This window comes from Podarcis tiliguerta (assembly GCF_965153285.1).
Source record: "Podarcis tiliguerta genome assembly, chromosome: 2".
In the NCBI taxonomy this organism is placed as follows: domain Eukaryota; kingdom Metazoa; phylum Chordata; class Lepidosauria; order Squamata; family Lacertidae; genus Podarcis; species Podarcis tiliguerta.
This window is the reverse complement of record NC_139535.1, coordinates 20,434,664-20,461,246: the sequence shown is the minus strand read 5'-3', so window position 1 is coordinate 20,461,246 and position 26,583 is coordinate 20,434,664. Positions and strand designations below refer to the sequence as shown.

Genomic DNA, 26,583 nt, shown 5'->3' with positions numbered 1-26,583 from the left:
TTGGCAGGGGGTTGGACTCGATGGCCCTTGTGGTCTCTTCCAACTCTATGATTCTATTCTATTCTAACCCCACAACCCACTTTTCACAGGTTTCTGTTGCAGAATTTTGTTATGGGAAAGCTCTGGGACACAGCTGGGCTTCTGCAGCAAACATTCACCTTTTCCTCCAAGGAGCTCAAAGAAACGTGCATGGTTCCCCCACCCCCAATCCTCCTCATTTAATGTTCACAACAACCCTGTGATGTAGGACAGGCTGAAAGGCAGTGTCTGGGTCAAGGTCACCCAGCGAGCGCCAGAGCAGTGTGGGGATTTTAACCCTGGTCTCTCCCAGCTCCTGGTCTGACACTCTAGCCAGTATACCACACTGTCTCTTTACAGTGAAAACCATTGGGTGGATGATGCTCTTGAGCACACCCCCTTTGACCCAGTGTGCAATTAACACAGTGAAAAGGAAAAGGCTTCCAGCTGGGTTAGTATGAAACTGCATACTATATAGACCACCGTCTAAGGCAGGGGGCAGCAGACGTTTTCAGCAGGGGGCTGGTCCACTGTCCCTCAGACCTTGTGGGGGGCTGGGCTATATTTTTGGGGGGGGGAATGAACGAATTCCTATGCCCCCAAAATAACCCAGAGATGCATTTTAAATAAAAGGACACATTCTACTCATGTAAAAACACGTTGATTCCCAGATCAGCAGGCCGGATTTAGAAGGTGATTGGGCCGGATCCGGACCCTGAGCCTTAATTTGCTTACCCATGGTCTAAGGTTATGGGACTCTTATGCAGAAAAGCGAATGAAGTTTGACTATGTAAATTGGAGGGGGAGGGGCCGTGAAGTAGGCTCCAGGGGATGCAATGCAGCAAGCTGTCAATCACTCAGTATCTGAAAATTCCATTCTTCGCCCCCAGCAAGTGGAAGGAGACCAACTATTAACGGGTGTTGAAGTGACAGAGATGAGACAGAGCGGGAGAAAGACGGGAGCGAATACTTGCTGTGTTATATTGGTAAGCGGCATCATCTGCGATGCATCCCACACAATGCCTGGTTCTTATTAGAAACATGCAAGATTTCCCTGTTGTGGACCCTCAAACTCTACTCCCCTCTGCCCCAGCCCTACACTCCAGGAAAAGGAGAGAGATCTGCAAAGCCATTCAACCCCCCCCCCCAAATCTCTCTGATACTTGGAAGGAACCATGAAACCAATATGTACCATTTAGGGTCCGTGCGCGAGCTGCATTGTGTGTGTGTGCTTTATGGGCACTCGGCTAATGTGCCGAATGACCCCTGGGCATAGACACAGACTTATGAAATAAGGATGGCAGGCACGGCCCATTAACCCCCATGCTGCCCGCGGAGGCTCATAGACCGAACCACAAGAGGAGATGATCTGCTGTGAAGATGATGAAATCTGTCTAGTTAGACCACTACCACTTGAGCTGTCCAAGTACATATCTCTGCCTTCTCTGTTTGTGTGTGTGGGGGGGGACCATAACAGCATCCAGTGCAGCTGACTTTCGGGGTTGGTCTGTTGTGCGACAAGCACACAGAGTGCAATGAGATTAGTGTTTGCGGGGGGGGGGGGGAGGCTCGGTTAATTTCATTGTACACAGGTTGTACATTGACAATAAAGGTATTATTATTATTATTAGCTCAGAGTCCCACCTTCCCAGTTCCTAACCCAGTTACAAAATACATATGAATCCCTGTAGAGTTTAGACAGCAGGACTGTAACTGCTACATAACCCTATACAGTGGTACCTCGGGTTAAGTACTTAATTCGTTCTGGAGGTCCGTTCTTAACCTGAAACTGTTCTTAACCTGAAGCACCACTTTAGCTAATGGGGCCTCCTGCTGCCGCCACGCCACTGGAGCACGATTTCTGTCCTCATCCTGAAGCAAAGTTCTTAACCTGAAGCACTATTTCTGGGTTAGTGGAGTCTGTAACCTGAAGCGTATGTAACCTGAGGTACCACTGTACAGTGGTACCTCAAGTTACAAACACCTCAGGTTACAAATACTTCGGGTTACAGACTCCACTAACCCGGAAGTAGTACCTCAGGTTAAGAACTTTACCTCAGGATGAGAACAGAAATTGCACGCCAGCGGCATGGCAGGCTCCATTAGTTAAAGTGGTACCTCAGGTTAAGAACGGTTTCAGGTTAAGAACGGACCTCCGGAACGAATTAAGTACTTAACCCGAGGTACCACTGTACACCCATTAAGATAGGGTGCCTCCCTAGCTTAAATCCCAGGGCTTAACCCTGGAAGAGGTGAAGAAAAAAACTGGGAGAGAGAGAGGGGGCTGCATGTATTAAGAACAGCATTAGACTTTTGCTGGGGGAAGACCTGTGTTCAAATCCCAGCCACGAAACTCCTTGGGTCAGTCAGTATAGCTCAATTCATACAGACTCCCTTTGCGTAATGAGCATCGTGTGAGGTGAAGAGTGCAAGGTATGCTCACTGGCCTTCCTCCTGCCATTGTGTCTCTCGTCAGCAGCTACACTTTGGAGAAGGTCTGAATCAGAGAGGCTAGTGCAGTGTTTCCCAGACTTGGGTCTGCACCTGTTTTTGGACCAGAACTCCAATCATCCCCAGCTAGCAGGACCTGTGGGCAAGGATGATGGGAACTATAGTACAAAAACAGCTGGAGGCCCAAGTTTGGGAAACATTGGGCTAGCATGTGTGTAGGCTTCTGGCACAACCAAGAACCCTGATTGCCAGGGCTAGACTTTAAAAGATTCCCCAGTGATGGCTCCCTGCCCAGTGCTGTTGACAGTGCCCTTCCCATCAAAGTCCCCATGCAGTATGGCTGCTGGCTGCCAGTCACTCAGCAGTCACTCACATATGTGTTAGCCCAGCAACACGTTTTTTTATTGCCAATGAGCTGCCACTTAGCCCTGTTTTGTGGCAAGCCGCCGCCATCTTGAATTCTCCCAGGAAGCAATGCCTGATGTCGGTACTGTACTGGATTGATAGCATGAGACAGGGATATACGCACACCAGCCTTCAAGTCTGGGCCACCCTACTCAGGCAATTGCCTGGATCACCTACCCAAACCCAACCCGACTATGGGGTTGTGGCGCTCATCTCGCTTTCAGGCTGAGGGAGCCAGCATTTGTCCACAGACAGCTTTCCAGGTCATGTGGCCAGCAGGACTAAACCGCTTCTGGTGCAATCTCTAAAGTGATTGTCAGGTTTTTGCAGGCAATTAAGTATACAATCTTTATGCAATACAGTGGTACCTCGGGTTGCATATGCTTCAGGTTACATACGCTTCAGGTTACAGACTCTGCTAACCCAGAAATAGTACCACAGGTTAAGAACTTTGCTTCAGGATGAAAACAGAAATTGTGCTCCGGTGGTGCGGCAGCAGCAGGAGGCCCCATTAGCTAAAGTGGTGCTTCAAGTTAAGCACAGTTTCAGGTTAAGAACGGACCTCCGGAACGAATTAAGTACTTAACCTGAGGTACCACTGTACTTAGCTGATTTCTGTTTTTTAACCTTTCAATGGCTTTATTTATATACAATTGTTTGTAAACCACTCTGATTATTATTTTTTAATAGATAGTGGTTTGGAAATATTTTTAATATATAAGTAAATAAATAAAATAATGTGGTCTAGAACCCCCCATTTCCTAGTCCATAAGACCACATTGAAAGATTGGGGAGAAATGCCAGCCACGTACCACCTTAACTGTGAGAACGGTAGGGAGGATTAAAGCGCATTAAATATTCAGAATCTTGACTATCGAAACCTGTAGAATAATTCAGGGAGGCAGCGGCAAAATGGTAAGAGCTATCCTTATGCTAAAGGCTGGACTGACTCCAAAAATAAACATCTCCCCCTTCTCCCCTCTCCATTAACATGCGCGGCAGTGGGCTACAAAGGAAGACCAGGAGCCTGGCAGCCACAGAACCACAACATCAATGCTAACACAGTATCAGGGCACCTCCCAACCAATCAGTTATCCTCCCAAGCCCTGCAGCTTGGCAAAGAAACATCATTATCTTCATTTTATAAGTGAGGCACAGAGTGAGATTGACTTGGCCACGTTGGAAAAATGAGTCTGCTCTAGAGTTGCAAGCAATAATAAATCAAAGACAGCCAACTCCCTCCCCCAAAACACACATACACTCGACAGAACACACTTTTCACCCACAGAAGACTAAAATCTGGACTCCTAACTCCCTACATATTCCCCTTTCCTCACCCAAAGACATTTCCTAAGTCAAATACTAAGACAAAAAGAGACAAACGGAAGCCCCAAACCCTATTCCCTGTCCTCCCACCAACTATGCCTTAAAACCCATTTTGGGGAAATTACAGGTGCCCAATACATATATTGAAATGTGCACACTAAGGCCAATTTCTGTTTCAGAGATCCAAGATCAGACATTGCACTTCTATGGGCAGAGAAACACTTCCCACACAGGAATAAGCTATACTGTATGTAGATCACCTCTCAATTGCCTATAGATAATCTCTTCTTACAGCCAGCCAACGAAGGATCCTAGACACAGGCACATTGTGTTCTAGTGTCTCTCCGAGTCAAACACAAGCACAGCCATGCCTGGTGCCCCAAGGTATGTTTCACACATTGCTCAGTGAACGCACGCTCAACAGGCAGATGCAGCCAACCACGTACCCCTGACTAGCATATGCCTGTTTGCAAACATGTCTATTGCATCCACATCTTGCAATTTAGGTGTAGACTTTGAAGCCGCTCAGAGTGTACACCATGCACCTAAATCGTAAGATGCTAAAGGAGGCTTCGGTATATAAAACTCCCTCGGTGCCACACAACCAATTAAGACTACAAAACAAAGAAATGACGAAGATTAAAGCACAGAGATAAGCAGCCAGAAACCCAATACAATCCAGCAAAACTATACCATAGAACAAAAATACAGAACATGCTGAAATGTTCAGGCAACTTGGTGGTGGTGGTGAATCTTTGCTTGGTCCTGGACTGGCTCCAATCAAGTAGGAATTATATAGACTGGGAGCCACAAACAAAAAGGTGCTATTTCCCCCTCTGGTTACCTCCCACCCACCCTGGGATGGCGGGCCTTTTGGGACCCAGGGAAGCACCTTTGATAAGAGGCGTAAGTATGTAATGGTTGAAGAGGACCTGGGAGAGCTCAGTCGGCAGAGCATGAGACTCTTAATGCCAGGATCATGGGTTCGAGCCCCACCTTGGGCAAAATATTTCTGCACTGCAGGGGGTTGGACTAGATGACCCTCATGGTTCCTTCCCAACCCTATGATTCTGTGACCTAGCTTGCACAGGGGCCATGCTAATCTTCTCTGTATCGTTCCAATTTTAGTATATGTGGGGTCTGCATAAAAGGCGGATCTACACGGATCCTCATGGATCCTCCACTTTTTTAAAAATAATTCCAACAAATGCAGTGTCAAATCACACCTAGAAGGCACACCTACAAACTGGAATATAAAAAACGTGGATCCAACACTTTGCCGCGCTGCAGCACCAAAAAAACATGGATCCGAGGCACGGATCCTCATGAATTCATATGATTTTTATATTGAAACAAAATAAAAACACCATGCTACTGTAGACCACATCTTAGTCTGTAGGAGGAACCAAAAAAATCACGCATCCACTGTTTCGTGGTGCCGCAATGGCGCAAAAACATGGTTAAAAACACGGATCCTCATGAATCCTCATGATTTTTGCACTAGATCAGCCCAAACTCACTGTCAAATTACACATCATGTCCAGGGGCACAGCTTACACCACAGAAATCACGGATCCATGGCTTCCTGGCCACACCGTGGCCCAAAAACGTGGTTTTGAAGCACGGATCCTCATGGATCCTCACGCTTTTTGCATTGGGCCACCCCAAACTCACCATCAAATCACACATCATGTCCAGGGGCACAGACTGCACCACAAAAATAACGGCTCCACGGCTTCCTGGCCACTCCGTGGCCCAAAAACGTGGTTTTGAAGCACGGATCCTCATGGATCCTCATGATTTTTGCACTAGATCAGCCCAAACTCACCGTCAAATTACACATCATGTCCAGGGGCACAGCCTGCACCACAAAAATCACGGATCCATGGCTTCCATGCCACTCCATGACCCAAAAACGTGGTTCCGAAGCATGGATCCTCATGGATCCTCATGATTTTTGCACTAGATCAGCCCAAAGTCACCATCAGATCAAACATCATGGCCAGCAGCACAGCATGCAACACAAAAGTCACGGATCCACGGCTTCTTGGCAAAACCGTGGACCAAAAACGAGGTTTTGAAGCACGGATCCTCATGGATCGTCACGCTTTTTGCATTGGGCCAACACAAACTCGCCATCAAATCACACATCATGTCCAGGGGCACAAACTGAACCACAGAAAACACGGATCCATGGTTATCTGGCCACTCTGTGGCCCAAAAACGTGGTTTTGAAGCACGGATCCTCATGGATCCTCACGCTTTTTGCATCGGGCAAACCCAAACTCACCATCAAATCACACATCATGTCTAGGGGCACAGACTGCACCACAAGAAACACGGATCCACGGTTATCTGGCCACTCCGTGGCCCAAAAACATGGTTTTGAAGCACGGATCCTCATGGATCCTCACACATTTTGCATTGGGCCAACCCAAACTCACCATCAAATCACACATCATGTCCAGGGGCACGGACTGCACCACAGAAAACACGGATCCATGGTTATCTGGCCACTCCATGGCCCAGAAACGTGGTTTTGAAGCACGGATCCTCATGGATCCTCACGCTTTTTGCATTGGGCCAACCCAAACTCGCCATCAAATCACACATCATGTCCAGGGGCACAGACTGCACCACAGAAAATACGGATCACTGGTTATCTGGCCACTCCGTGGCCCAAAAACGTGGTTTTGAAGCACGGATCCTCATGGATCCTCACGCTTTTTGCATTGGGCCAACCCAAACTCACCATCAAATCACACATCATGTCCAGGGGCACAGACTGAACCACAGAAAATACGGATCCACGGTTATCTGGCCACTCCGTGGCCCAAAAACATAGTTTTGAAGCACGGATCCTCATGGATCCTCACGCTTTTTGCATTGGGCCAACCCAAACTCGCCATCAAATCACACCTCATGTCCAGGGGCACAAACTGAACCACAGAAAACACGGATCCATGGTTATCTGGCCACTATGTGGCCCAAAAACGTGGTTTTGAAGCACGGATCCTCATGGATCCTCACGCTTTTTGCATCGGGCAAACCCAAACTCACCATCAAATCACACATCATGTCTAGGGGCACAGACTGCACCACAAGAAACACGGATCCATGGTTATCTGGCCACTCTGTGGCCCAAAAATGTGGTTTTGAAGCACGGATCCTCATGGATCCTCACGCTTTTTGCATTGGGCCAACCCAAACTCGCCATCAAATCACACATCATGTCCAGGGGCACAGACTGCACCACAAAAATCACGGATCACTGGTTATCTGGCCACTCCGTGGCCCAAAAACGTGGTTTTGAAGCACGGATCCTCATGGATCCTCATGATTTTTGCACTAGATCAGCCCAAACTCACCGTCAAATTACACATCATGTCCAGGGGCACAGCCTGCACAACAAAAATCATGGATCCACGTCTTCCTGGCCATACCGTGGCCCAAAAACGTGGTTTTGAAGCACGGATCCTCACGGATCCTCACACATTTTGCATTGGGCCAACCCAAACTCACCATCAAATCACACATCATGTCCAGGGGCACGGACTGCACCACAGAAAACACGGATCCATGGTTATCTGGCCACTCCATGGCCCAGAAACGTGGTTTTGAAGCACGGATCCTCATGGATCCTCACGCTTTTTGCATTGGGCCAACCCAAACTCGCCATCAAATCACACATCATGTCCAGGGGCACAGACTGCACCACAGAAAATACGGATCACTGGTTATCTGGCCACTCCGTGGCCCAAAAACGTGGTTTTGAAGCACGGATCCTCATGGATCCTCACGCTTTTTGCATTGGGCCAAGCCAAACTCACCATCAAATCACACATCATGTCCAGGGGCACAGACTGAACCACAGAAAATACGGATCCACGGTTATCTGGCCACTCCGTGGCCCAAAAACATAGTTTTGAAGCACGGATCCTCATGGATCCTCACGCTTTTTGCATTGGGCCAACCCAAACTCGCCATCAAATCACACCTCATGTCCAGGGGCACAAACTGAACCACAGAAAACACGGATCCATGGTTATCTGGCCACTATGTGGCCCAAAAACGTGGTTTTGAAGCACGGATCCTCATGGATCCTCACGCTTTTTGCATCGGGCAAACCCAAACTCACCATCAAATCACACATCATGTCTAGGGGCACAGACTGCACCACAAGAAACACGGATCCATGGTTATCTGGCCACTCTGTGGCCCAAAAATGTGGTTTTGAAGCACGGATCCTCATGGATCCTCACGCTTTTTGCATTGGGCCAACCCAAACTCGCCATCAAATCACACATCATGTCCAGGGGCACGGACTGCACCACAGAAAACACGGATCCATGGTTATCTGGCCACTCCGTGGCCCAGAAACGTGGTTTTGAAGCACGGATCCTCATGGATCCTCACGCTTTTTGCATTGGGCCAACCCAAACTCGCCATCAAATCACACATCATGTCCAGGGGCACAGACTGCACCACAAAAATCACGGATCACTGGTTATCTGGCCACTCCGTGGCCCAAAAACGTAGTTTTGAAGCACGGATCCTCATGGATCCTCACGCTTTTTGCATTGGGCCAACCCAAACTCGCCATCAAATCACACATCATGTCCAGGGGCACAGACTGCACCACAAAAATCACGGATCACTGGTTATCTGGCCACTCCGTGGCCCAAAAACGTGGTTTTGAAGCACGGATCCTCATGGATCCTCACGCTTTTTGCATTGGGCCAACCCAAACTCGCCATCAAATCACACATCATGTCCAGGGGCACAGACTGCACCACAAAAATCACGGATCACTGGTTATCTGGCCACTCCGTGGCCCAAAAACGTGGTTTTGAAGCACGGATCCTCATGGATCCTCATGATTTTTGCACTAGATCAGCCCAAACTCACCGTCAAATTACACATCATGTCCAGGGGCACAGCCTGCACAACAAAAATCATGGATCCACGTCTTCCTGGCCATACCGTGGCCCAAAAACGTGGTTTTGAAGCACGGATCCTCACGGATCCTAACGCTTTTTTCATTGGGCCAACCCAAACTCAACGGCAAATCACATATCATACGTAGGGGCACAGACTACACAACAAAAAACTGAAATCCACTGCTTCCTGGCCACTCCATGGCCCAAAAACGTGCTTTTGAAGCACGGATCCTCATGGATCCTCATTATTTTTGCACTAGATCAGCCCAAAGTCACCATCAGATCAAACATCATGGCCAGGGGCACAGCCTGCACCACAAAAATCACGGATCCACGGATTCCCGGTCATACCGTGGCCCAAAAACGTGGTTTTGAAGCATGGATCCTCATGGATCCTCACACTTTTTGCACTAGATCAGCCCAAATTCACTGTCAAATCACACATCATCGCCAGGGGCACAGCCTGCACCACAAAAATCACAGATCCACGGATTCCCGGTCATACCGTGGCCCAAAAACGTGGTTTTGAAGCACGGATCCTCATGGATCCTCACACTTTTTGCACTAGATCAGCCCAAATTCACTGTCAAATCACACATCATGGCTAGGGGCACAGCCTGCACCACAAAAAACTGAAATCCACGGCTTCCTGGCCACACCATGGCCCAAAAATGTGGTTTTGAAGCTCGGAAGGACCAGGTGCGCAGCCTGGGAGTCATTTTGGACTCACAGCTGTCCATGGACACACAGGTCGATTCTGTATCCAGGGCAGCTGTGTACCAGCTCCATCTGGTACGCAGGCTGAGACCCTACCTGCCCGGAGACTGTCTTACTAGAGTGGTGCATGCTCTTGTTATCTTCCGCTTGGCCTACTGCAATGTGCTCTACGTGGGGCTACCTTTGAAGGTGACCCGGAAACTACAACTAATCCAGAACGCGGCAGCTAGTCTGGTGACTGGGAGTGGCCACCAAGACCATATAACACATGTCCTGAAAGACTTACATTGGCTCCCAGTACATTTCCGAGCACAATTCAAAGTTTTGGTGCTGACCTTTAAAGCCCTAAATGCCTTGGCCCAGTAGACCTGAAGGAACATTTCCACACCCATCATTCTGCCCAGACACTGATGTCCAGCACCAAGGGCCTTCTGGTGGTTCCCTCACTGCGAGAAGCAAAGCGACAAGGAACCAGGCAGAGGGCCTTCTTGGTAGTGGCACCCGCCCTGTGGAATGTCCTCCCATTAGATGTCACAAGAGATAAACAACTACCTGACATTTAGAAGACATCTGACAGCAGCCCTGTTTAGGGACGTTTTTAATGTGTGACTTTTTAATGTAGTTTTATTTCATTTTTTTGGAAGCCACCCAGAGTGGCTGGGGAAACCCAGCCAGATGGGCAGGGTACAAATATAGTAGTAGTAGTATGTAAAGGTTCTAGGGTTTGCTCGTGCGTAAGTTGCCATTACTCCTGGCTAGGTTGCCTGGTTGAGCCCTTTCTGTCTGGACAGCCTTAAGTTCCATGGCTGCCTCAGTCGCTGGCAGAATCCGTTTCTTGAACCTCTTCGAAGCATAGAAGCTGTTTGATGCCCAGTCTTCTCCTACTTTGCCTGCGCGGAAATCTTCTGCGCAAAGTGGGTGTGGGCAGCGGAGTACTCGTGCCCTCTCCTCTGGTCTCCGGCGAAAAGTCCTGGAGCCACCTCTCCGATTCCCCCATCTGCCCCCCTTCTCCACTGGTGTTACGCTGATTTCCTTCCCCAGCAGATGGGCTACCTCTCTCCCTGCTAGGACCCTCTCCACCATCCCTCTGGAGCCTCCTCTCCGCCACCAGCTCCGATGGCAGTTCCCTGACATAGTAGTAGTAGTACTTTGTAGGATTTGATAATCTTTATAGGTCTTTTAAATTTCTAATCTATCTATCTATCCCCTCCCCCTTTTCCCTTTCTGTACTTCCCTATCCTTATAAAATTGAATATATATATATATTTTAAATTTACGGCTCCACAGTTTTCTGGGTCGCCCCATATTCATTACCCAACCACCTATGCTGCTCATGGCCAGATCACTTTGGGGCACTGCCATGCTGTAAAAAGATTCTCATGAAACACAGATCCCCATGGATCCTTAGGTTTTTTATGTTTGGTCACCCTGAAATCACTATCAAATCACACATGATGTATATGACCACAGAATGAACCACAAAAACCACAGAGCACAGCCAAGGAACAAACACTATATTAAATACTTTAATCCTCATGGATTGGCATGATTGTTAAATGGACTTCACCAAATTATATTGTAAGATCACACCAATGTCCATGGAATGACCGAAATACAAACACTATCTGAAATGGTTCTGCATTAGCAAGAAGATTGTATTAAAATGACATTCATATTCATAGCTTCCACTGTGAAGAACTGCACCTGGAAATTTTGACGCTGCTAAACCTCAAGAATATCCAAGGCAGAGATTGTGATGATCTTACCTGTGAATGTAAATTATCAAACCAACTAGATGGAGACCACCAAAGTAACCATGAAAAACAATCACCTGTCTTGCGTCAATTCAGCTACAAATGGTTTTGGGACAAAAGTTGGTTGCTTGGGGGGGGGGGGTAATTATAAATGGAGGTTTAACTGCAAGTTTTCTTGCCAACAGATTTTGTCAGTGCAAACTTTGAAATAGGGGGTTTCCAACGTGGTGCCCATGGGCATCATGGTGCCTGTTGACAGCTTTCCTGGAGTCCACCACGTGTTTTTAGAAAAAGAACAGGATTAGTGGTGAATTGTGCCCAGCATGACTTCAGATCGTTCATAGTACATTTGATTGACTGCAGGGGCATACGAAGGGGCAGCGGGGTGATGGTGCCATGCTGGGGGGAGAGTGACAGTACGGTCGCTGTACTGGCTGCCGCTTGTGCAGCGTCTGTGTGGGCTGCCGCTCTTGCGGCAACTGTACAGGCAGCCCCTCTCGCAGTGACCGTATGGCCCATACGGGCAGCTGCTCTCGCGGTGACTGTACAGGCTGCTGCTCGTGTACCGTCCGTACAGGCAGCCCCTCTCATGGCAGCCATACAGGCTGTATGGGCAGCTGCTCTCCTGGCGACCATATGGGCTGCCGCACACGTGGCATCCATACAGGCTGCCATGCATGCACAGTCCGTACAGGACTTTGTGTGCGCACCCATCATCCAGGACTTGTTACCAGATTATAGCTGCCACAAAATCTATCGGCATGCCACCAGAACCAGGGAAGCCTTGCCAGTTGCAGCTCACACAGTTGAAGTGAAATAAAAGACAGAAGAGTAGATCGGGAAGAAAGTTCCCCAGACTGCAGGAAAAGATAACAGAAGCCCCAGCATCTGATTCACTGCAGGCTGCTGAGGGGTTTGACTCCTTAAGGTCACCAACTGACTATGAGACACCTGGAAAGCACTCAGCCTGAGATGACCTCCACTCCAAAAAGTGGGAAAGAGGATTTAACAGTGACCAATATTGATTCTTTTGATAGCAGCCCCATATTCTCAACACAAAGTGAGAAGTGTTTGGACAAATCACTGATTTGTACATCAGTTCTCCCATGGCACAACTGTACCTTCCCCACACTCAGTCTACAAACCATGGGGCTTGTGGGTTCAGTTGGCAACATCTGTGTGTATGACTATGAAATAAACACACTGAAAGGATCAAGCTGGATAAATGATCGCATAATAGATGCCTTTCTTGCCTCCAGGGTGATCATGGCCAAAGAGCTAGGTCACGATGGAACAATTTTCCCACTTACCGTACTTGCCACTTCATGCAGATATGTCAAAGATTGCCAGTGCAAGCTCTGAAGAACTGTTTGAGATTTGGAGTGCTGAAGAAAGATGTTTTGATTATTCCAGTAAATGACAGAGAAGTCCACTGGATACTGATAGTAATCATTTTTAAAAAGAAGACCATGCTCTATCTAGATTCCAAACATGGATTGAACCACTCTGTGATTGATGCAATAACATCCTTCTTAGCATGTCTGTATGAGATGGATTCAAAATATCCCTACAGTTTTGCGGCTGGTCATTTTTTGCACCAACTGATATACCCAGGCAAGGTAATTCCAGTGACTACGGTCCTTTCACATGTACCATTGCCCATCTGATTGCTTCTGCTGCCCAATTACAGTTCATACAAAAGGATGGCTGCCATTAGACCCTGGATTGCAAAAGAAATAATACAGTACAGTGGGAAAACCTATTTTGAAGGACAAGACAAATATTTTCAAGTGGAAATTGATGCTGTTCCTCCCAAGAAGAGACAAATCTTGAACGAGAGTTACATTACTGTGTCTCAATCATGCCCAGAGGGATGGAAGGATACACTAACCTATTGCTCAGATATTTTACCTTCCTTGTTTGAAGGCTGCTGGTCACTATGTTTCTTGAAGGAAGGGTGCAGGAGGCCCAGTGGTGACCTAACTATGGTTTACTGTGAAGGAAACTGCAAGGACTGGTACCACTGCTTTCGCATAGGCATTGATTCAAAAGATCTTCCAGAGGTTTTCGTGTGTCCAGACTGTCAATCCACTGTGGCCAAATAGATTTTGAAACTGTGAACTGTCATATTCCACAGGTTGGTATAATACAGTGAAATCCAAACATATACATATAAACATCCTCCCAACCCCATGATCAGTTGCCCAATGGGCTGAATTTCAGGGCTTTTGCATGTAAAGGGCAAGCTTGTTCTTTACTTGTTTAGATCTTTAAACTTGGGAACAGATATTTGGCTCCATGACCAAAATGGTCAGCTTCTAGAGGACTGGAAGATCATGATTGTACTTCCCCTACCCTCAGCCCTAACCCCGTTGAGTATTTTTTGTTATGAGACAGAGTGTTTGGGGCTGATGCTGTAGCAAGTCTGGGGGCTTGATGGAAAAACAGAAAAGTGACCCTCACCTAACTCTCCAATGCCCTTCAACAAGAATGCTGTAGGAAATATTGCTAAGCCCAAAGGGAGGCAAGAATTTGCTTCAGCTCACCTTGTTAATGGCAGAGCAAAAGCTATGCGTGTGTCATTCTCAATCAGTTTACTTTCAGGACTGATTTTAGAACCCCATCATGCAAACATGACTATCCACACAGGGACCATCTATTTTTATTTTTTTCTGATACTGGATTTTAAGTTACAGTTACATCTTTTAAAACAGCTGTCAGTATATCACACTGTATTCCACTTGCCTTCCAAAGGAACACGTGGCTCTCCCCACATAGCGGGTTAGGTTGAGACTGCTGATCCAAAGTGATCAGTAATTTTTACGGTAATTACAATCCTGCTTTCCCTTGTACCAGCTTACCTTGACTTCAGTAAGGCCTTTGAAAAGGTCCCCCATGATATTATTGCAAAAAAACTAGTAAAATGTGGGCTAGACAAAGCTACTGTTAGGTGGATTTGTAATTGGTTGACGGGCTGAACCCAAAGAGTGCTCATCAGTGGCTCCACCTTCATCCTGGAAAAAAATGACTATTGGGGTTCCACAAGGTTCTGTCCTGGGCCTGGTGCTATTCAATATTTTTATAAATGATTTGGATGATGGAATAGAGGGCGTGCTAATCAAATTTGCAAATGACTGCAAACTGGGAGGGGTTGCTAATACACCGGAGGGCAGGGTCAAAATTCAAAATGACCTGAATAGCCTAGAGAGCTGGGCCAAAACCAACAATATGGAGTTCAATAGGGAGAAATGTAAGGTACTACACCTGGATAGAAAAAATGAAATGCACAGGTGGGGGACACTTGGATTGACAACAGTACCTGTGAAAGGGATCTGGGAGTCTTAGTCGACCACAAGCTGAATATGAGTCAACAGTGTGATGCGGCAGCTAAGAACGCCAATGCAATTCTGGGCTGCATCAATAGGAGTATAGTGTCTAGATCAAGCGAAGGAATGCTACCACACTATTCTGGTTGGTCAGACTACACCTGAAAGATTCTGTCCAGTTCTGGGCACCACAGTTGAAGAAGGATATTGTCAAGCTGGAACATGTCCAGAGGAGGGTGACCAAAATGTAAAAGGTCTGGAATCCAAGCCCTATGAGGAGAGACTTGGGGAGCTGGATTTGTTTAATCTAGAGAAGAGCAGATTAAGGAGTGACATGATAGCCATGTTTAAATATTTGAAGGGATATCATCTTGAAGAGGGAGCAAGCTTGTTTTCTGCTGTTCTAGAGACTAGGATGCAGAATAATGGATTCAAACTATGGGAAAAGAGATTCCACCTGGGCGTGGTAATCCAGTCAGGGAAAATGGGAGGCATACTATGTTTAGGGCACCGTTTCCAGCCCCTTCCCCTTTTCGGGGTAAGCATAGTGGATCCTAAAAAGGGCTGCTCAGTCATGGATACAGCTGCTGAGCTGCTCAACTGCCTCATTCCTTGAATCAGAATGACTGACCGCCCATCTGTCGGTTCATGACTAGGGGCTTCACATTCCTGCTGCAGCCTTCATCTGCCTTCAGAGCCGTTGTAACACACTGCTTGTTATCACCCGCCTGTTCTGCCGTTGAGGACTTCTTGGATCATTCTTTGTCTAGCTCCTTCCCTGTTATGTACTAAGCTTGGATCCTAGAAGAATAGGCAAGTAGGATCCTAGAATGCAAGAACTGATTGGCTTGCAGGAAAAGACCAGTCAGGCTCCAGGAGGGAAGCAGAATCAGCCAGTCAGACGGGACTCATTGTGTAAAAAATGTATATAAAAGCCTGAGGTTTGGGGGGAAATTCAGTCACTGTTTTACAAGCTGCAATAAAGAGCATGAAATCACTACAGGACTCTGAGCATATTTAATTTTCTTTGACCTTACCACCTTGGGTGACCCTGCTGGGAGTACAAGATTCCCAATGGCTTCGCTCACAAGGGTCATAGGAATGTGCAAGCCCACTCACCATGACATGTGAGAGAACTGAGATAGATTGCACTGAGCCCTGGTCTCATTAGACAAAGCGTTCCACCAAAAAGGCTCTGGCTCTGGTTGAGGACAGCTGGATCCAGGGACCACCAGTAGGTTGCTGTTAGATGAGCGTCACATTCATGAGGGGTGTATTGGAAGATAATTCCCACAGATAAGAAAGGTCACAGCCTGTTTAGGGCTTTAAAGATTAGCACCAAAACATTGAACCTGATTCGATACTCCACCTGGAGCCAATCCAGCTGATGAACAACCAACTGAATGTGGGCTCTCCACAAAGTCCATGTAAGAACTCATGCATCTCAATTTTGGGCCATTTGGAGTTTCTGGAGCAGTCTAAAGGGTAGCCCTGCATATCTCTCTCTCTCTCTCTCTCTCTCTCTCTCTCTCTCACATTTATACCCTGCAATCCCCGGCTCAGGTGTACAGCAAGTTAAAGTAGTCTAGTCTGCAGGTGACTACTGCATGGATCACCATGGCTAGGTTGGAAAGGGACAGGTACGGTACTGATTGCCTAACCTGACATAGATTCAAAAATTCCAGTTTGGCTACATTTGTGACCAATGCCTCCATAGAGACAGACGCATCAAGGATCACAAAGGGACTTCTGATGGCAGCTACAGGTGACTATTGCGCCCCATGAAGAGCTGGGAACTGGCAAACCGAACTGAAATCATTCTGGCCCAGCCATTGGGCGCCCATCTTTAATGGATAGAGATTCAGCCGACTCCGTTTCCTCCATCCCAGCACACCCACCTAAAAATTGGTCAATATATCCAGGGTAGCATCTGGCCAGAGCCATGAAGCAGTAGATCCATGATGTTTGTGGTCAGATCTGTGGTTATGTACAAGATATTTGAATAAAGGGTGAATTTGGGGTTCCCCAATGCAAAAAGTGTGATGATCCATGAAGATTCATGCTTCGAAACCACGTTTTTGGTCCACGGTATGGCCAGGAAGCCGTGGATCCGTGATTTTTGTGGTGCAGGCTATGCCCCTGGACATGATATGTAATTTGACAGTGAGTTTGGGCTGATCTAATGCAAAAATCATGAGGATTCATGAGGATCCGTGCTTCAAAACCATGTTTTGGGGCTATGGAGTTGCCAGGAAGCCGCGGATCCGTGATTTTTGTGTTGCATGCTGTGCTGCTGGCCATGATGTGTGATCTGACGGTGAGTTTGTGTTGGCCCAATGCGAAAAGCGTGAGGATCCATGAGGATCCATGATTCAAAACCACGTTTTTGGGCCACGGAGTGGCCAGGAAGCAGTGGATCCGAGTTTTTTGAGGTGCAGGCAGTGCCCCTGGACATGATGTGTGATTTGATGATGACTTTGGATTTGCCCAATGCTAAAAGTGTGAGGATCCATGAGGATCCGTGCTTCAAAACCATGTTTTTGGTCCACGGTTTTGCCAGGAAGCCGTGGATCCGTGACTTTTGTGTTGCATGCTGTGCTGCTGGCCATGATGTTTGATCTGATGGTGACTTTGGGCTGATCTAGTGCAAAAATCATGAGGATCCATGAGGATCCATGCTTCGGAACCACGTTTTTGGGTCATGGAGTGGCATGGAAGCCATGGATCCGTGATTTTTGTGGTGCAGTCTGTGCCCCTGGGAATGATGTGTGATTTGACAGTGAGTTTGGGTTGGCCCAATGCAAAAAGCGTGAGGATCCATGAGGATCCGTGCTTCAAAACCACGTTTTTGGGCCACGGAGTGGCCAGGAAGCCGTGGATCCGTGATTTTTGTGGTGGATGCTGTGCTGCTGGCCATGATCTTTGATCTGATGGTGACTTTGGGCTGATCTAGTGGAAAAATCATGAGGATCCATGAGGATCCGTGTTTTTTAACCATGTTTTTGCGCCTCTGCGCCCCCCCGAAACAGTGGATGCGTGATTTTTTTGATGCTTTCTACAGAGTAAGACATGGTCTACAGTATCATGGTGGTTTTATTTAATTTGAATGAAAAAATCATATGAATTCACGAGGATCCGTGTAGATCCGCCTTTTACCTTTTTCCGTATATGTGCTATGTGGAACAAACCCCTGGGCAGAATCTTGGCCCCTGCATGAAGGGGGGAATGGCAAGGACTATGGGGCAGAGAGTCACTGGCACCTATAAGGTGGCAGGCCAGGTTTGCCAAGGGGTTTCCAGCTAGTCTGGCACCTCCAACCCAATCCTCATCTGCTCCCTTCAGAGGATGAGGGAGTCTCATTGGCCCCCATTTCCCTCCTCCCTCAAAGAGTGGAAATCTCTCCACCTCAAAAATTAAAGGCTTCCGAGATTGCCTCACAGCCAGGGGTGCCAACTTGGATAAATATTGGGGAGGTGGCAGGTAAACCCCGCCCTGCGTAATCGACCACATGATGGGGTGCATCCACACCGTTTGAATGGCAATGCCCATCAACTTTAGGGCAATGCCCATCAATTTTATAGGGGAGGGCCCATAGCACCTAGCCAAGAATCCAGGCTGCTACTTCCTTCGAAGGAGACCCGACTCGCTCCAAACCTACCTTCTCCCATCCCTTCCAGAGGAGGCCCAGGAATCCCAAGCTAAGCTGCCACTCCGCCCCCTCGACTGCCCTGAAGTCACGACACCCCCACCGCCTCCCCTCTCTCCTCGGTCCCGGCTTTTAACCCGCCCCTTCCTCCTTCCAGGCAAACAAACAAGCAAAAAGCGCGGGCGGGCTCCCCCCCCCCCCAATCCTCCCTCGTAAGTCCCGAGTGCCCGACGCCGGCCCAGCCGGGACGGAGCCAGGTCCACCTTAGAGGGCAACGCGCCGCCGCCCCCGCTCCTGCTGCCCAACCTGCCCGGCTGCCCTCCCCGCTCGCGCAGAAAGCCGCAGCCGCAGGTCGCTTCCCAAGGTCAGCGGGGAAGAAGCCCAGAGCTGCTTCCCGGCTAGGACTGCTGCCAGCCGGCCCGCAGCTCCTCGCCTTCCAGGGCTACTCCCTCGACGGAGGAAAGCCAGAGCTCTGCTGGGAAGCCCCGACGACGAGGCCAGCTTGGCGCGAAAAGGGGGACAGCAGGTGGGTGGGTGGCGGGTAGAGGTAGCAGCGGCGTCTGCCCCCCGCTCTTTGCGCAAGGGCAAGACTTCGCCTGAGCTCGGGCACCTGTTTACAAACACGAGGCTCTCCCCGAGGCCATGGTGCCTCGGAGCATGTGCAGAAAGCGTCTCTCTCTCTCCAGCGGGCACCGTTCTCCTCCCGCCTAAGCTTGTCCCCCCCCCCCAAGAAAGCAGCCTCCTGACGAGGGACGTTCCTTGCGCGCTGACCCCCTGCCTTTCTCCTAAGCCAGTCCGGGGGGTGGGGAGCGTCCCTCCTTCTCTCCCGGCCACCTTCCACCCTCCAACCGGGCTCGTTATCCCGTCTGGAACTCTTGGGGATTTGCAGCCCCGGCCTGGCCCGCCTTTGCGGCCGCGGACGTCCCTGCTGCCTCCCGCGCCCGTCCCCGGAGCAGCGGGGGCGCTCACCTGGGGCCGACGGCTCGTATCTCAGCGGCGGCGGAGGCGAAGGCGCAAGCCCGGCTGCGGCATCTCCGTGCGGCTGCCCAGGAGCTGCTGCTCGCCATCATCCCCGTCAGCAGCACTGCCGCTTCGCATCCTCCTCCTCCTCCCCCCAGCGCCACCCTCCAGCTCGGCGGGCTCCGCTGCTTTCTCTCCCTCCTGGCCCAGCCTGTGCAGCCGGCGACAGGCTCGTGGCCGCGCCGCGCGCCGCTGCCTGCCTGCACATCTGGAGAGCTGCGCGTGAGAGAGCGCAAAACATTAAAAAACGCGCGCGCGCAAAAAAAAACCTCCTTCGCGCTTCGCAGCAGGACGAACCTGGGCGCGCCGTCGCCGCAGAGAGCCTCGCGCCTTTCTTGCCAACAGCCGGCAGCTCCCACGGTCCGGGCTGGATGGCGCGCAGCGGCGCGAGGGAAGGAGGGGCTTGGCACGTGCTGCTGCTGCTGCTGCTGCTGCTCCTCGCCAGCTCCTGCCCTCTCCGCGCAGCCACAGGGCGAGGGAGGGCCCAAGGGCGCTGCCCCGCCGCCCTCTCCACCTGCAGGGAGCGCTCGCGGATATAGGAAACTGACGCCGTTCTTTCGCCCTGGACAGATAGAGGTAGCCATTCTTAATGCTGCTCCGCGGGGCGCTTGGTCGCAGACCCGCGAGCGGCCCTCTAAGGCCTTCTCTTCCGGTAGGGAGCGAGAGGAAGTGTGACCCCCCTGAGCAACTCAGCAGAAAAGCCCCCGCTCTTCTTCCGCCGAAGCAATTCAGCGCTGCGTCCTAAAAGGAGTGGAGAGCTCTGAAGCTCCTCCACGGGGAACTCTGGGCCGCTTAACTTGTCTACCTCACAGGGTGGTTGAGAACCTGGTCTAGAACTCCTTGGAGAAGAGGCGGACTGTACATGCAATACATGCCTATAAAAAATTGCTAGGCCTGGGTACGAATTTGTGTGGCTTTGCGGAGATCACCACCAGCTTGCTGAAGCTGCAACCCTATTCGGAATACAGTGGTACCTCGGGTTACAGACGCTTCAGGTTACAGACTCCGCTAACCCAGAAATAGTACCTCGGGTTAAGAACTTTGATTCAGGATGAGAACAGAAATTGTGCTCCGGTGGCAGCGGGAGGCCCCATTATCTAAAGTGGTGCTTCAGGTTAAGAACAGTTTCAGGTTAAGAACGGACCTCTGGAACGAAATAAGTACTTAACCCGAGGTACCACTGTACTGATTTGGGAGAGCCAGCAGCTATGGCAATGGCTCGCCTCCCCAAAAGGGTATAGGAGAACGTGATGCCAACGTCCAATACCAAGACAAATGTCTACCTCGCCTGCGTGTTGAGCATGCTGCTTTATGGAAGCGAGTCGTGAGCAACTTTCAGCCGCCAGGAGCGGCGCCTCAATGCCTTCCACATGTGCTTCGTCAGGAAGGTTTTGGGCATCGCATGGGCAGTTTCAAACAAAGACGCGCTTTTCCAAGCCCACCTTCCCAGCATGTTTGTTCTCCTGTCATAGCGACATCTACACAGGCTTGGTCTTCTCCACAGAATGGAAGATGCCAGGATCCCCAAGGACATGCTCTGTGGGGCTTCAGGCACCAGGCCTGTTGGCAGTCCAACTCTGCGTTACAAAGACGTCAGCAAACATGGCATGAAGACTGGCAACATCTACCCCACCCTGTGGGGGATCCCTTGCAGGTAGCCGCAGGTCATGCATCCATAGCAATGACCAGAGGAGGAAGGATTCCTGGGGAGAAACACAGAGAGAAGAAACACCGTGTTGCATCTGCAACAGCAGAACCGGACGCCTTTATCTGCCCCAGCTGCAGCAAAACATGTCTCTCCTGTATCGGCCTCTGCAGCCTTCGAACAGTTTGACTTCACCTGCAAAGGCACACTCTTCCATTGTCCCCCGAGACAGACAGATGCCAACAACTTGATGCTTTGCGATGCTGTGGTGAGTGAACAACCTCGTTCATGGCCCAGAATGGCTTCTGGCACCTTATTATGTTCATGGGAGAATTGCATGGTTGGAATGTTAGGGAAGTAAAACCCACCAGAGCAGGAACTCCAGGTCTAGCTCCCCAAGAGTCTCCCCACCACTGGCACGGTTGCCCAAGAGGGAAGGTGACCCTCAGGCTGCAGAACAGCTCCCCACCTTCTGCATCACAATTTGAAAGGTATTGCAGCTTCCTTCTTCCCTCCCCTCCACCTAGCACCAGAGTGGGGTGCTGATCAAAGCTTTGGGTGTGAGATGAAACTGCTGTTTTAGAGACAGACAAACAGGGCCAGTGAGAGGGAGACAGGGCCGGCCCACCCTTGAGGTATGGTGAGGCTGCTGCCTCGGGCGGCAGGTTCCGCAGGGGCAGCAGATCCTGCCTCCAGAGAATGCATCACCCTTTGCTGCTGTGGCGGCGGCAGTGGCTGCCGCAGTGGCAGCAACAGCTGCAGCACGCTCCTTGGAGGCTGGATCTGCCAGCCCTGGAGGGAGATCTGTGAGCTGGGGTGTATGCAGACCTCATGTAAGACAGTGGGTCTGCTGCCAGGAAGGCATGCACACAGGGTCATATGAAGCTGTCTTATACCGAGTCAGACCATTGGCCCATCTGGCTCAGTATTGTCAACACTGACTGGCAGCAGCTCTCCAGGGTTTCAGGCAGTCGTCTCCCCTACCCCAGAATGGGGTCCTGAATGGGGTAACTGTGCCCCTGAAGGACCAGGTGAACAGCCTGGGAGTCATTTTGGACTCACAGCTGTCCATGGAGGTGCAGGTCAGTTCTGTGTCCAGGACAGCTATTTATCAGGTCCATCTGGTAAGCAGGCTGAGACCCTACCTGCCCGCAGACTGTCTCTCCAGAGTGGTGCATTCTCTAGTTATCTCCCGCTTGGACTACTGCAATGCACTCTATGTGGGGCTACCTTTGAAGGTGACCCAGAAACTACAACTAATCCAGAATGCTAAACTGGTAACTGGAAGCGGCCGCCGAGACCATATAACACCGGTCTTGAAAGACCTACACTGGCTCCCAGTATGTTTCCGAGCACAATTCAAAGGGTTGGTGCTGACCTTTAAAGCCCTAAACGGCTTCGGTCTAGTATACCTGAAGGAGCGCCTCCACACCCATCGTTCTGCCCGGACACTGAGGTCCAGCGCCGAGGGCCTTCTGGCGGTTCCCTCATTGCAAGAAGCCAAATTACAGGGAACCAGGCAGAGGGCCTTCTCGGTAGTGGCACCCGCCCTGTGGAACGCCCTCCCACCAGATATCAAAGAAAAAAACAACTACCAGACTTTTAGAAGACATCTGAAGGCAGCCCTGTTTAGGGAAGCTTTTAATGTTTAATAGGTTATTGTATTTTTTTATTCCGTTGGAAGCCGCCCGGAGTGGCTGGAGAAGCCCAGCCAGATGGGCGGGGTATAAATTATTATTATTATTATTATTATTATTATTATTATTATTACTACTACTACTACTAACTGGAGATACCAGGGATTGAACCTGGGACCTTCTGCATGCAATCCATGCGCCCTGCCAGCTGAGCTCCAGCCCTTCCCATGTACCTTACCTTCCCCCTTCATGCTCTGCTTGTGTATATTTTTAAATAGAGCAAATATTGAAAGAACACCGTGAGTGATCTCCAGTGTTCTCTCCTCGAACCCAAATAGCGCTGCTCCCGAATTTCTCACGGTTCAGAGGAGCGGAAGGAGCTTAGGCTTATAAAAGCCCCCAAACTGGTTTAAAAATACATCTGCTGGAAGTTTTTGTCTTGGGTTTTAATCTCTGCCATGATGAATTCGGTTGGTGACTTTAGGATGACAGGGTTGCCTAAGGGCCCCCCCCCAGCCCCCGTCTGTGAAAACGGGGAAAGAATAATACTCACCTGACACAGCTGTCATAAAGATTACAAGATAATGCATTTGAAGGGCTTTGAACACTTGAAAACCCTTATACAAAGGCCGCTTCCGATTAATAAATATGCAGCGCAATATTTATTACAATGTAATGGGTAAATATGTATTTGGATATAAATTTCCATTCGTCTGTGTCATGTTACGGCACTTAAAATGTAAGCAATCTTTACTGGAAGGATACGCTTATTAGGCACCGTCAGTGCCTTGTGGGGGCTGTAAATCAACCTTACGTTGGAGCTGGAATTCAGGAACTGGGGTGCAGGTTTAGGAGCGCCACAGATCAGGGGTGCACAGTGGGAGAGCACAGGGTCCAGAGGGGTAAAGATCCAGTGCTTTCATTAGGTTGTGGATGGTACACCATCCCTGCCGATCAGAAGGTCAGCGGTTCGAATCTCTGCAACGGGGTGAGCTCCCGTTCCTCGGTCCCAGCTCCTGCCAACCTAGCAGTTCAAAAGCACACCAGTGCAAGTAGATAAATAGGTAACGCTCTGGCGGGAAGGTAAACGGCGTTTCCGTGCGCTGCTCTGGTTCGCCAGAAGCGGCTTAGTCATGCTGGCCACATGACCCGAAAGCTGTACGCTGGCTCACTCGGCCAATAAAGCGAGATGAGCGCCGCAACCCCAGAGTCGGTCACGACTGGACCTAATGGCCAGGGGGTCCCTTTACCTTTAAACTGTGCTAGTGTGGTGCGGTGGTTCAAGCGCTGGACTGGGGCCTGGGAAACCAGGGTTCGAATCCCCGCTCAGCCACGAAGCTCGCTTGTCGGGCCAGCCACTACCGCTTAGCCTAGCCTACCTCCAAAGGTTGTTGCGAGGATAAAATTGGGGGACGCGGGAAAACTTGTCTGCCACCTTGAGTTCTTTGGAGGAAAGGCAGGAGGAGATATAAGTAACAAAAAATCCTAGCATCTGTATCAGGGGTCAGCAAACTTTTTCAGCAGGGGGCCGGTCCACCGTCCCTTCGACCATGTGGTGGGCTGGACTATATTTTGAAAAATAATAATGAACGAATCCCTATGCCCCACAAATAACCCAGAGATGCATTTTAAATAAAAGCACATATTCTTTTCATGTAAAAACACCAGGCAGGCCCCACAGATACCCCAGAGATGCATTTTAAATAAAAGGGCACCTTCTACTCATGTAAAAACACACTGATTCCTGGACCATCTGTGGGCCGGATTGAGAAGGCGATATGAGCCGCATCCAGCCCCCGGGCCTTAGTTTGCCTACCCCTGATCTATATACAGTGGTACCTCGGGTTAAGTACTTAATTCGTTCTGGAGGTCCGTTCTTAACCTGAAACTGTTCTTAACCTGAAGTACCACTTTAGCTAATGGGGCCTCCTGCTGCTGCCGCGCCACAAGAGCACGATTTCTGTTCTCATCCTGAAGCAAAGTTCTCAACCCGAGGTAATATTTCTGGGTTAGCGGAGTCTGTAACCTGAAGCGTATGTAACCTGAGGTACCACTGTATTACCATTTATCCCAGTATATGTAGGCACGTATGTAGGCTGAGTCAAATTCTTAGTCTATCTAGCCCAGTATTGTCTACACTGGCTGGCAGCAGCTCCCCATGGTTTCAGGAAGTTTATGGTCCCAATTCTACCTGGAGATCCTGGGGATCAAACTGTCAAGCAGATGCTCTACGACTGATCTTTCTTCCTTCCCCTGTAAGTGTCCATGTGTACCCCAATATAGCACAAAGCTCACTAAATGACCTTCAGCTAGTCTTGATCTCTCAGCTTAACCTACGTTACTGGATTGTTATGATAAAGTGGGGAAGAACCAGGTTCTGGGGTCTTTGGAGGAAGAATGAGATTAAATGTCATGAATAATCCTGACTGCCTTCCCAGAAAGCCTCTGGCATAATCACACCGTAGCAAGCAATTGCAGGTAGCCGTCTCAGCCCATGAAAACAAAACAATCCAACAGTAAAGCAAAACTCTCTTTTTAATTAGAAACGGCTAAAAAGTCACAGTGAAAGTGATTGAATTCTTGGCCAGCAAGATCTTGTTTAATCACCTATCCCTTTGGATTGCTAATTTTTGCCTGATTAACTCTAAAGCTAATATCCTTTCCATGCCACTGAGAGCGAGCTGCTGGTGATTAGCAGCGACACAACAAGCCTTGAACTCGGGTCTCAGAGATGCAGCTAGGTCTGCTCACAGACCAGACATCTAACGTAAAGTTACCAGGTTTATGAATCCGGAGACACTTTTCAACTTCAATGGATTTTGTATGGGGACTGATTTGTAAATCCGGGGACTATCCCTGGGAAAAGGGGACGTCTGGTAACCTTAATTTAACGGGCATTTAAAGCACTTAGCTTCCTCAGAAGAATCCTGGGGACTGAGTTTGCTAAGGGTACTGTGGACTGTAGTTCTGTGACAGGTGAACTACAGTTCCCAGGATTCCTTGGAAAAAGCCACCTGTTTTAAACATATGGTACGTTTTCAGCCTTAATCTCTATTTTCTTGAGCACTGGATACTGGTTCTGGGTGGGCATCTGGTTTCTGGAATGTCTTAGAGGGAGGGACAATAAAGGGGGAGCAAACTGGTGCTCAGTGAAGCCATCTTGTTTATTACAGCTCTACGCGTTTCAGAGTTAAGAAAACAGATAAGAGGCTTCTTTGCAAATACTGTATAAGCAGCTTCTGTGCCTTTAACATCTGCCTGGCAGGTGGTATTTAACAGGAAATTCTTTTGCTGGCATGGATATGAAGGAATATGTTATGCTTCAAACCGTGCATTTTCTGTATTTAACATTTTTGCTTTAATAGTTGCAAACCCCCCACCCCAGAGATCTTAGGGTGAAGGGCAGGTAATAAATTAAAACAAATAATAATAATCTCACCTGCTTCAGGAGCTATTGGCAGAAAACGGCCATTAGGACCATGATTCTTAAATTCCATAAACTTTAAAAAGATTCTGTGATAGGCTTAAGCATTCAGAGTTTTTGACAATGTGAACTTTCTATAGAGCCAACTCATGACAGTATATACTGTACAGTGGTACCTCGGGTTAAGAACTTAATTCTTCCTGGAGGTCCATTCTTAACCTGAAACTCTTCTTAACCTGAAGCACCACTTTAGCTAATGGGGCCTCTCGCTGCC

General features: G+C 49.2%; 1 protein-coding gene and 1 long non-coding RNA gene across 6 annotated transcripts in view; one reads left to right on the top strand and one right to left on the bottom strand.

Moving 5' to 3' along the window:
- Positions 1-21,337, bottom strand: part of LOC310670654 (G-protein coupled receptor 22-like) — a 56,472-nt gene extending 35,135 nt beyond the window's left edge. The window contains exons 1-2 of one of the 5 annotated variants that reach the window (XR_014507602.1): positions 20,152-21,336; positions 19,553-19,819 (exon numbers count right to left, since the gene is read on the bottom strand). The gene's annotated coding sequence lies outside the window, so the exon portion shown is untranslated. Of the gene's footprint in view, positions 1-19,552; positions 19,875-19,900 lie in introns of those variants that run through there. The other 4 variants (XR_014507601.1, XR_014507603.1, XR_014507604.1 and 1 more) reach the window with 4 other exon arrangements.
- LOC310672514 lies at positions 11,580-13,728 on the top strand. The gene is made up of 2 exons (XR_014508633.1): positions 11,580-11,826; positions 13,094-13,728. It is a non-coding gene; the product is annotated as an uncharacterized lncRNA (long non-coding RNA).
- Positions 21,338-26,583: the final 5,246 nt, after the last annotated feature.